At 47.2% G+C, this 12,044-nt stretch overlaps 1 protein-coding gene across 1 annotated transcript in view; it reads left to right on the top strand.

Annotated features, from left to right (window-relative positions):
• Positions 1 to 1,642: 1,642 nt before the first annotated feature.
• L3mbtl3 (L3MBTL histone methyl-lysine binding protein 3) overlaps positions 1,643 to 12,044 on the top strand; it is a 101,062-nt gene continuing 90,660 nt past the window's right edge. The window contains exon 1 of the mRNA XM_051164095.1: positions 1,643 to 2,061. The gene's annotated coding sequence lies outside the window, so the exon portion shown is untranslated. The remainder of the gene's footprint in view (positions 2,062 to 12,044) is intronic.

Below are 12,044 nucleotides of genomic sequence, written 5' to 3' on the forward strand. Positions count from 1 at the left end.
CTCTAATTAATCCGCAGATCGGCCCGTGCCTAAGCCATTCGTTGGCTTTTTTTCTGGGTGAGGATGAAAGTTCTGAGATCTAGAGAGGGAAGGAAGCGCACCCTCGTCTTGGGAAAGAGATCAGGGGAGGGGAAGGAGAGAAGGGGTTTCTCCCCCACTTCTCTGCGCCTCTGGGAAAGAGGAGAAAACTTAATCCCGGGGAAAAAAAGTGGGCAAGTGACTCGGAAGCTGCTGGAGGGGGAGTCTGTGGGCATCTCACTCTGAAGTAGTGAGTGCGAGTGCGAAAGAGGAACAAAAGAGAGAGAAAAGAGAAAGGAAAAAATGGGGGGAGGAGAGACTTGTATTTTTTCCTCCTTTGCGCGCACACGGGGAAGGGTGTGGGGGGCCGTGCGGAAGGGAGCGGGCCGAGGCGACCGCGTCGGGCCGTCGCCGGCGCGCAGGCGGCGGGATGCGTGTGGGCCCCCTCCCCCGCGCCGCCCCCCCTCCTGAGCTTGTCACTTTGGTCGCTTTTTTGACACCGGGCGCGGGGTGGCGGCGCTGGGGGGAGCGCGGCGCCGCGGGGCTGCGTGTCCGGGGCGGCGCTGGGTGAAACGCGGCGGAGCCGCAGCCTCCCCGGGGGGCGCCGAGAGCGGTCGGCCGGAGGCAAAGGCGGGGGTGGGGGGACCGGCTTCGGGAGGGGACCGTGGGTACGATCGCGGTCGCGACTCGGTGCGGCGGCGGGAGGAGGCGAGCTCCGGCGCGCCGCCCCTGCGGCCCCCTCCGCCCGTGTGGCCTTTGTGCCGGGCGCGCACCGGGAGAGCGAGCGAGCGCGAGAAGTCTAAGTACGGGAGACCGAGGCAGTGGGAAAAGAGGCCGGGCCACTTTGCTTCCCGGCTCGGCTGCAGAGAACGGACTGGTTGAATGTGGCAGAGGCGCGTCTCGCCGGCGCGGCCGTGTGTGTATGTGTGTATGTGTGTGTGTGTGTCGGTGTGTGTGAGTGTGAGCGCGCGCGGAGAGGCCTCCGCGACTCGCACCGCGCACACGCACCCTCACACGCACGCACACCCGAGCCGCGGCGGGGCCGGCGGCCGAGAGTTTGCGTGTGCTCTCCCCGCTCGCCGCCGCCGACTGTGGGAGAATTTCCTAGAGATCGCCTCCAATTTCCGCCATTTTGGGAAAGTTGCACGGAAAAAAAAAAAAAAAAAGAAAGAAAGAAAGAAAGAAAGAAAGAAAGAAAGAAAGCCTCCGCTTGAATTTTTTTCCCCCTTCTGCCCGCGGCAGGAAAGCGCTTTTAGGAAGCGCGGCGGCGCGGGCCCCACACTGCCGTTCCCCCGGGGAGGAGGGCGCGGGCCGGGCCGGGCACCCGCGCCGTCGCGGCGTTCTTCTCCGCGCAGCGCCGCCGGTGCGGGCGCGGGCGTGCGAGCCGAGGCGGCGGCGAGGCTGCGGCGGGGGCCGCGGTGCCTTCAACTTGTTTACGGGCGCCCCGGGGTAGCGGAGGCCGGCGGCCCGGGTCCGCTTCGCGCCGCGTGCGGGCGCCGTTCTGCGCTCATGGGCTGCTGTCTGGTCCACGCTCGCGTCCTGGGCCCGGCGGGGCCGGCCTCGCGCCGCGGCGGCGGCGGCGGCGGCGGCGGGGCGGGGGAAGTAGAGGCCGGCGGGGGTGGGGATCGGGAAGCGCAGGAGCGGAGGCATCCGCCGCGCGCCCCGCCAGCCAGCAGCCGACCGGAGGAGGAGGCAAACTTGAGAGCGGCGAGGCGAGGGGCGCGCTGGCGGAGGGAAAACTTTAATCAGCTCCTCAAGGGGGGAAAAATAGAGAGAAAGGGAGAGAAAATCCAAAAGACAAGAACGGTGGCGGCGGGGGATGGTGGTTCTGAGATCCGAACCCCGCGATCCGATCCGATCACGGCCCACCGTGCGGCCGTGAGAGAAAGTTGACCAGCGGGACGGCTTTCTCCGCGCCGGGCCCGCGTCCGGTTGAAGTGTCTGTCCATCTGCGCTCCGAGAGAACCCGGGTGGGAGACCCAGCCGCACTGCCGGGTCGCGTGGGTCAGGGCTCTTGCCCCACCCTTCCACGGGGACACGAAGGTAAACGTCGCTTCGGTTTCCCTTCTCTGTCCTTCTACAGCCACCGCCCAGCTTCCTTTTCCTTCTCTTTCCTCGCTGATTTTTTTTGGGGGGGGGCCCGAAAAACGGAGTCTCTTTCCTTATGCAACTTCCTCGGGCGCCGTTTGCACGGCCTCCCCCCCCCCCCCCCCCCCCCCCCCCGCCTTCTGCATCCCTTGGCCCGCTCCTTTGCCACCTTGGGGATACCGCCAGAAACATACATTTAAGATCACCCAAAGTGCCCAGGAACAAAAATAGATTTTAAAAAATTGTTCTAAGTTAAGGAAACTGAGACGAGAGAAATAAGAACCCGGTTTGAGTGTGTGTAAGGGAGGGGAGGGTGCGTCGCTTGGGATGAGTGCGTTGAATTTTCATTTCGATTTTCATAGATGGTTGGTTATGATGTCTTTATTGGCGTGATGGGCCCGGGAGGTTCTGTACTGGCTACCTCGATGGCGTGGATTTTTGCGCAAGTTTTTAGAAAAACACTGACTCGAGTAAAGAGCATTTCTCCGGAAAGTTTCAAGTGCAGCAAAATAGCGAGCCTGCAAAACTGGCCAAGGGGGGACCTCTAGTGGTTAAACGCGTCTCAAGTTCGCGAAGCAGAGAGCAAAGTTTGGCCTTTACTTGTAGCTACGTAGTCCATTTAGACGTGGAAGTAATTAGAGGACCTGAGTTAGCAGCCAGATGTGAGAAAGGATGCTGCTGAGAAAAAAGAAGTTTTGTACATTAGAAACAACGAAGTTTGAACTTTCGGGCCTGTGATTTCTACCCTTGCTTACATTAAAAAAGCAAAGACAATAAATACCTTTTATTCTGAGATTTGAGATTGGCACTCCTTAGATTAAAAACAAAAATGTTTTATATTTACCATCGTCTGTATCTTTCACCGCTTTGTTTTGTTTTCCTCTAAGGAGTCATAGCAGGTAGCTTAACTTGGAGTGATAAGGAGAAATCAAAATGAAATACATGCTTAAAACTTTGCAAAAACTGAAAAACTTTTGAAATTTGCTTTTTATATGTGCCGGTCATTTTGTTCTCTGATACATATAATTTCAGGCTAACAATTCATTCATTAACCGACAAACTATACTCATAAAATACATAGTATCTTTTTATTATAAGAGTAACTTTGATTCACTGAGTAAAAAGTTACTTTGGGATACTTTGTATAACTTATTATTTAAAACACTTATATGTGTATATATATATGTTACATAACTTTTCCAGTGTGTATTCTGTAATGAATCTTGAATTTTAAAGATTAAAAATTGGAGAATTTAAGTTTGTGTCAAATCATTCTTGTAACTGCCACCTGTCTGTCACACAGTGAAAGAGACAGGGACCACCAATGTAGGCCCCGCGTTGAGCTTACTATATCTTCCTGCCTCAGTATTCCTAGTGCTTTCATACCAGTACAATGCGAGATTTTTTTTTTAATTGCATGCATTTAGACTATGGGGATGATGTCAACGATTAGAATTAATTTCACCTCACGCAAAACTGGTTAATTTTATTTTAATGCACAGAGCGGTGTCGTGTGGGATGATGGGTGCTGAGTTTGAATTGTAGATTATGGGTGTGGAGGGTTTGTGAGAGGGCTTTGAATTTCCCCCCTTCCCCCCCCCCCCCGCCTCTTTTCCTCTTTTAAAATCAAAGCTAGATCCTTAATAGAAGTCTTGGGGGTACGCAGCAGTTCTGAGGCCCACCAGACAGTTCTTTTACGGCCGCCTCGAGGTAAGAGTTGCTTTTTGCTACAGATTGCTTGCATATACTAGAAATACTGGACATTGCGTTTGGAAATCAAGGAGAGTGTGTGACAGGGTTGGGGGGGGCGCGGGGGAGGGATGAACAAAAAAGCCAATCTAAGTTTGAAGTTACCGCTTTAAATGTATGAACAAGTAAACAGCAAGAGTGCTAGAAAAATGAATGAAACACTAGGCAAAAGTGAGGTTGTCTTGTGGTGCGTGTTTGGTGTGGGTGCATGAGGAGGCCAGAAAGCAACTTGAGTTGTTACAGTTAGTGCCTTTCCTGTATTGCTCTCCACTTTTTTTTTTTTTTTTTTTAAACCTGGTCTGGCACTGAATCTGGCTCACTGATTGGCTAGTTTGTTTGGCCAATGAGCTCCAGAGCTCCCTATGTTGCTACCCTCCCCCAAGTGCTCAGGTTACAGATGAGAGTGCACCTGGCTTTTATCTGAGTGCCACCGAGGATCTGAACTCAGGCCTTCATGCTTTTGTGGCTGTCATTTTATTGTCTGAACCTGCTTCCCCCCCCCCCCCCCCCGCCTCTCCCCCACCTCCGTGTTACTGGATTCTTTCTTGGTGTTGGTGGGCGGGGTTTGAAACACGGTTTCTCTGTGTAGCCTGTAGACCAGGTTGGCCTTAAAACTCACAGAGATTCACCTGTCTCTGCCTCAGGAATGTTGGGTTTAAAGATGTGTGCCACTACTACCTAGCCATTTATTGCATTCTTAATTAGCGTTTCAGCTACTAAAAGCAATTTATTTTTTCTTTTGAATTGAAAAAGTGGAAAAACCAGAACAAAATGGTTGTGAATTAACCTTATATAGATACCCGTAGGACGGTAGGGTAGAGATGGGAACACCGTCTTTGCAGTCTGAGCTACAATTTTGTTGCTAAAATTTATGACGCCCCGGGGGTGGGGTTAATTAATTAGCATATAATTAACATTTAAATGTCTCCTATGGGTTAAACCCAGGAAGGCCTTCTTATGCTAGATACCATATTTTAGGGATATTGCATAGACTTTTTGGAAAAAAAACTGTATGGGGAGATATAGAGAAATGCTGTCTAATAAGATCTTTTTTTGGTCACCTTGGAGGGTTCTGGTTTACCCCAGTAAACAATCCAGGCACTCCCTTTAGAATCCAGGCCATCCTTTTAATCGGGGAAGCCACAGCTCAGGTAGAATATCCAAATATTCTTTCGGCTGCTTCTGCTGTTTCCACTCTTAGTCTTCCTCCTCCACTCTCATTGGCTCTTCTGCCTCCTCTGTCTTGAGTAGTAAAGAGTTTGCTAATTTGTGTTTGGCAGAAACAAAAGGAAATGAAAGTTAACTTTTATTTTCCAATTTACTTATTATTAGTATTCGTCTATGCACACACCACATTCCGTGTGTGTCAGTTAGAGGACATCTTTGCTGTTATTTCCACCTTTACATGGGTTCTAGGCACTGAAGTCAGGCTCTCAGGGCTCAGTGACATGTGCCATTACCCACTGAGCCATCTCCCTGCCCTAAGCCTTCCTTTCATTTGTTTGTTTGTTTGTCTGTTTTTCAAGACAGGGTTTCTCTGTGTGGCCTTGGCTATCCTGGATTGGCTTTGCAGACCAGGCTGGCCTCGAACTCACAGAGATCCACCTTTGCCTTGCAAGCGCTGAGATTACAGGCGTGTGCCGCCTTGCCCAGCTTAAAGGCTTCCTTTTATGAGCAGAACTAATTCTCTTCCTTGGATCAGGTGTGCATTACCAATGATGCTGGGTAATGGTCAGAACAAAAGTGTTTATAAGCGGTAGCTTGTTGTCATTTTCTGTCTGTGGATTTTCTGAAGCAGTTCAGTCAGTAGAATTCATATATGTAGTTCTTGTAAGTGTGTATGTGGTGTGATACTGCAGAGACAGTGGGCAAGGGCAGCTCCAAGGCCATGCAAACAGGAGCATGATTCCGAGGAGAGTGAGTGCTTTCTGTGGTGCTGAATTCCAGACACTGTTTGTTAGTCTTCGTTTGAAGAGCCATTGTGGCTGTGCATAGCAAGCTGGAGTAGGAGGCTGAAAACCCAAGTCTGTAATCTGATACCTCATCCTGTATGGGTTCCTGGGTCACCTTCAGCCTGGATTTCCCATCTGAAAAAACGGGAACAGCAACATTTGCTTTTTTTGGAAGGGAAGTTTCAAATAAAGTAAGATTTTGGAAATTATAAAGAGGTATTCCAAGTGTGTGGTGGTCATTTTTCCCCTCCCAACATTGCCAGGCTTTATGAAGAAGACCAGTAAAGTTGTTTGGGGCAGAGCATGGTGATCCTTTTTTTTTTCTTCCCTCGAGACAGGGTTTCTCTGTGTACTCTTGGCTGTCCTGGACTCACTTTGTAGACCCAGCTGACCTTGAACTCATAGAGATCTGCCTGCCCTTGCCTCCCAGAGTGCTGGGATTACAGGCACGCGCCACCTCGCCGGCTTTATGGTATGATAGCATATATACTTGTCAAAAATTTCTAGCAATGTCTTGCTTTTACTTTACTTTTCTCTTTTGTTTTCTTTCTTTTTCTTTTTTCTAGCTCTAGCCTGGAACTTACTATGTAGACCAGGCTGACCTGGAACTCACAGAGCTCCTCCCACATTTGCCTCAGGAGCGCTGGCATTGAAGATGCATGCCATCATCGCCAGCCTTCTCTGTCTTTCCTTCTCTGTTATTGTTTTTCTGTTTGTTTGTTTCTATTTTTTTAGGTTTATTTATTGACTACTCTATGCATAAGTGCTTCCACCTGCATGTGCGTCTGTGCAGCACAGTTGTGCTTGGTACCCGCCAACATCAGAAGAAGGTGTTGGATCCCCTAGGGCTGGAATTATCGATGGTTGCAAGCTGCCAAGTGGGTGATAGGAGTTGAACTCAGTTCTCTGCAAAAGCAACAAGTAGTCTTAACCACTAAGCCAACCGTCCAGCTCAATTCTCTTTTCTTTTTAAGAAAAGATATATTGGCTTCCGAATGGAAGACCAGCACTCTATCATGCTAGTTCTTGAGTAAACTCCATGTTTATTGTTTTGACTTTTCAATTTTATGCATGTGGATGTTTCCCCTATATGTATGTCTGTGTACCACTTGTGCCTAGGGAGGCCAATAGAGATCTTAGACTCAGAGATCTTAGACTCCCGTGGATCTGGAGTTTACAGACTGTTGTGAGCCACCATCTAGCTGCTGACGATGGAACCTGGGTCCTCTGCAGGAGCAGCAAGCGCTCTTGACCACTGAACCATCTCTCTTTTCTTTTAGGACTTATGTCCTGTCATAGATAAGATGCTTATGATTTATGGTAGATAGGTCAGGGTAGAAAATTTGTAAGAGAAGTAACTTAATATGATACGTGACAGCAGAACCCATAGGTCATGGAGCTTTCCCTCAAGCACCGTTTTGGCTTCTTAAGGAGTTGTTACTGAGTTCTAACAGTGTGGAAATCTGAAAGGCTACCTTTAGTTCCCATGGAGCTTTCAGGATCTTTAGCCTAGGAGGAGAGATAACGGGCAGCTCTGCCAATTGTAGCAACCGCTGGAGTCAGTTCTAGTGTATATATATAGTAATTGTGTAACAGTTGCACTTTGTGCCCTGGAAGGGAACACATGCTGTAGGGTGACCAGCAGAGTCAGGAGACATGAACTTGGGTGCTGGCTGATAGTGTTGAATGTTATACACAAGAGTAAATATGTCATTTCTATTAGTCTCCAGAAATGAGTAACCAGGCTGAGAAACACCTGAACTGTACCTCTAGTAAAGGCAATCGATTCTCTTTGACCGGCTCACAAGGTGACCTGCTGAAGATCTGCTCTGCCGTCATTCCTATTTGTTAGTTTTGGGTGGACTCAGTGCCTCCCTAGGATTTGGGGCTTTTTAAAATATAGGTGAAGATACTGTATTTAAAATCATTACGTGTTCGCATGTGTGCATATGTGTATATGATGTTCTGAAGTTCAAGGGCTCTGTAGAAGGAATACTTTCTAATGTTGCTTTTTTTGCTCCATTTTCCGGCAGAGATATTCTTATGGGTTGTCTCTTTACAATGTTATATTATCTCAGTGAGGGCTGGAGAGAGGGCTCAGTGGTTAAGAGCACTGACTGCTCTTTCTGAGGTCCTGAGTTCAATTCCCAGCAACCACATGGTGGCTCACAACCATCTACAATGTGATCTAATGCCCTCTTCTGGCCTGCAGGTGTACATGCAGGCAGAACATTGTACATAATAAATAAATAAATCTTTAAAAAAAATTATTTCAGTGATATGTGAGGATTCGAGCCAGTGATCGATTGTTCGAGGTCGAGGAAGTCCCATTGAGGAGACAGGTAGTTTTGGAGGAAGGAAAAGGAGGTGTCAAAGGAACTTGGCTGAGCTTGGGTGGTCATGGAGAGAGAAGTGGATTTGGGGACCATGGAGGTGGATCTGTGGATAAAGAAAGGCACTTGCTGCCAAGTGTAATGACCTGAGTCCGAGAACTGACCCCAGGTTACCTTCCGGTCTCCACAGGAGCGCCACGGCATGTGTGCTTCTACACAAATGCTCACACACACATGGACATACAGTGTGAGTGAGAAATAAACACGTATTTAAATGGAAAAAGTGGATTTGGAAGTAGGAGCTTTGGAGGTTATAAAGACTGCGTGTACATTGTATGTAATATGGTAAATGCTTTCCCTGTTATCTTTCTTTCTCCTATATACCATAAATGTTGTGTGTTCACTCAGCTCATTTGTGGAGCATTCACTATGATTGGCATGGAACTTAGCATGGAGTCAGCGAATGTTAAGTCTATAAAGTGGCGGAACGGCAGCCGTTAGCCTCAGTGCTTTCCTAATCTAGAGAGATAAGCTGTACGCATATTGTGGTGCACAAAACAAAGCCATGATTGAGTGTGAGTGGATGGCAGAGATAAAGTCACAGGTACATGGTATGCGACTGCTAACCATGCTGCTGTCCTAGAGATGGGGCAGAGGTCTGCCCTGTAAATCTGTTTCTTGAGATTCTACCATGACGTTCTCTGCTACCTCCCCTAATCCTGAACATTCTGTATTATGACTTCTGCTTTGGAGACAGTGTTTCAGCGTGTAGTGCAAGGCAGCTTCAAACCCAGATGTAGCCCAGGTTGGCCTTGAACTCATAGTAGTCCTTTGTCAGCCCCCGGTGAGCACTCCCATTTCCACTGGTTACTTTTCTTTCAAAGTAAGCCAGTCCAAAGAGATACTTAGTAACTTGTCCAAATTCATCTCATACCGTGGAGGACCAGAGAAAAGGGTAGCATAAGCTTAGAACTGTTTTGTTACCTTTCAATTTAGATTTCTGATTTTTTTCTTCATTTTAAAAAGTTTTTATTTATTTATTTATTTACTTATTTACTTATTTACTTACTTATTTATTTATTTATTTATTTATTTATTTAAGACACGGTGTCTCTCTCTAGTTCTGAATGTCCTGGATCTCACTCTATATACCAGGTTGCCCTTGAACTCAGAGATGTAGCTGCCTCTGTGCTACCACCACAAGCTTTATTTTTTTTTATCCCACCTTTATTTTTAAATTGAGGGTTGATTAAAAAAAAATTCTACTTACTGGGTTCTGCTGAAAGTCCTCTGTCTTGAAATGACATAAAGTGTTAGTAAAAGAGTCAAGAGCATTAGCAAGAATCTTCAATCCCTTTGCGCACGCCTTTAATCCCAGCACTCGAGAGGCAGAGGCAGGCGGATCGCTGTGAGTTCGAAGCCAGCCTGGTCTACAAAGTGAGTCCAGGATGGCCAAGGCTACACAGAGAAACCCTGTCTTGAAAAACCAAAAAAAAGAAAAAAGAAAAAAGAAAAAAAGTGGTCGCTAGGTTGACTGACCCAGACTCAAGAGACAGTGGAATTATCTCAACAGTCAGAATTGTAAAAGAAGAATCTTAAGGGACACACACACACACACACACACACACACGGTGGGGGCGGGAGAAAGAGAAAATATATACATATATCAGATTGGTGTCGTGGTGGTGATGTAGTGCCATGGAATAAAATGAAAATGCCACCTGGGCTGGGACTATCTCAACAGCAGTGCTTTATAATTACTGGTGTTACATTCTGATCGGGAGGCCGCGTGTGTGGTGAGGGGAACAGAAGAGTCTCTGGGCTTGTTCAGTGAGTCTGTTTGTGTTGAGTGTTCCTCATCAAACAAGTCTTCAGTGTGCCTCAAAGTTGCCATCACATGTGTTGATTATGGGTTAATGCATTGTTCAAGTTCAGTCTGCTCTCCCCCTGTACACACACACACACACACACACACACACAACACACACACACAACACACACACATGCACACACGCACTGTGTGCTAGCTGAGCACTAAGTAGGGCCATACTTTTATATTGTATATAGTTGTGTGCAATCAAACTCTTCTGTTTCTGGAGTGTTTTGAATAAGGTTGTTTAGCCTGCAAAGTCAGCAGAGTATCTCCCCCATCTGTTTCACCATCGACTCCTGTGTAGTGAATTGGAAGCTCTGCATGGCTAGTTGCTCCTGGGTGTTAAATACTCTGAATGATTCACCCTGTTGGTACGGTCTTACTTGGTGTATACAGCTTAGCTGTTCAATCTGTTGATAGGGAGGCTGGCTACAAATGGTTATCGAGATAAGCCTGGAGGCATGACTTCTGTGAGGGGGGGGGGGTTGGGAATCTGGTCAAATCTAATTTATTACATGCAAAAGAGAAACAGAGTGTAAATGCTTCCATTTTAGCTCCATGTTCTATAAAAAACATGAAGCAGAATTAGGAGATACTACTCTTAGCACTTAAAAAAAAATGAAATAAAAAGAACAAGACACTACTTTTAGCTCTCTCTTTTAAATTTAAGTTCATGCATATGTAGTGAAAGCATGGAAGTATCTGTGTCGCACAGGTTCTGGTTCCTTTTCTGGCCCTTGGATCTTTCTAATGGGTGTAGAATTTCCGTTATTACACTGCTAGTATAATGTGCTGAGGAGCGGATGGCACTAAGAACACTTTCTTTTTGCTCTGAGGTAGTTTCTGTACATGGAACGTGAGCTCAAGAGCATTTGGGAACTTATTAAACAGACATTAATGTCACTCAGTGCAATTTCAGTTTCTCTGTGCATTTTTTTTTCTTGAAAGACATTTTTCATTTTCTGTTCCTCCTTTGGAGGAAGTAAATAGGTTAGGCCACAGAATCTCAAACATTTCACCTTCTGACAGGAACAAACAGAGGGGCAGGAAGTTGAGATTTTTGTAGTCCTTGGTGACTACTGCTTTTGCGTACAGGCTTCAGGACAGCACAGACAGCAAGTCACAGGAGACACTGTTATGCTGTAAATAAGGCAGCTCTCACTAGATACAGCCAGTAGGGCAGGTAGGGAGAGAGCCATAAGACCTAAGGATGGAATTTGTATGTAGGTATGACCTGCCTCCTGGGTTTCTGTCGCTCAGGACCAGCGGGGAATAGAAGACTGATTGCCCCAAAGATTGGTTCTGGATCATCCTTAGGTTTCTCACATCATAATAATGTAGAGTTTTGCTGCTCGCAATATGTGAACCTGGGCCCTCAGGGCAGAACTTATTATCTCTCCACTATAGATCCCAATTCCAATATGTGTGCAGCTCAATTCTTATCAGCCCGGGCAAGCAGAACATCAGAGCTTGTGTCTGCCGAGCTCAATTTGAAAGGGAAATTCTCCTTTGTAGCAATATGTGTTTGTTGAGAGATGCTTCAAGTGTGGGGTTGCATCTCTCTTATGCTTATTGAATAAGCCCATTTAAGAGGTTTGAGTTTAACTTCTTTTGATGTGTTCTTCACTGTCGCTTAAGTGAGGGGAGTTTCTTGGACTGCCAATGCTATGCTTCTGCCAAGTAGCAGGATAAGTACTCAGCAGCCGAGTTGTCAGCTGGGAATTCTCTCTGGAGAACACAACGTGGATAGATAAGTGAATTTCTTTCCCTGGTTTCTTGTCTGCTCAGCACTCTCTCCCCCAGTCGGTTGTACTTCTACCCCTCTTCGGCTTAAATGAAGGACCTTACATATATGCAACAAGCACTACAGCTCCACTTTCCTTTTTGATCACTCGTGTGTGTGTGTGTGTGTGTGTGTGTGTGTGTGTGTGTGTGTATGTGTATGCATGCATGCGCGCACAGGAGCATAAAGGAGCCTGCAAACTCCCTTGGGTATGTTTACTCAAACACCTTACACTTTGTATTTGAGAG

Source organism: Acomys russatus, chromosome 21, assembly GCF_903995435.1.
Source record: "Acomys russatus chromosome 21, mAcoRus1.1, whole genome shotgun sequence".
In the NCBI taxonomy this organism is placed as follows: Eukaryota; Metazoa; Chordata; class Mammalia; order Rodentia; family Muridae; genus Acomys; species Acomys russatus.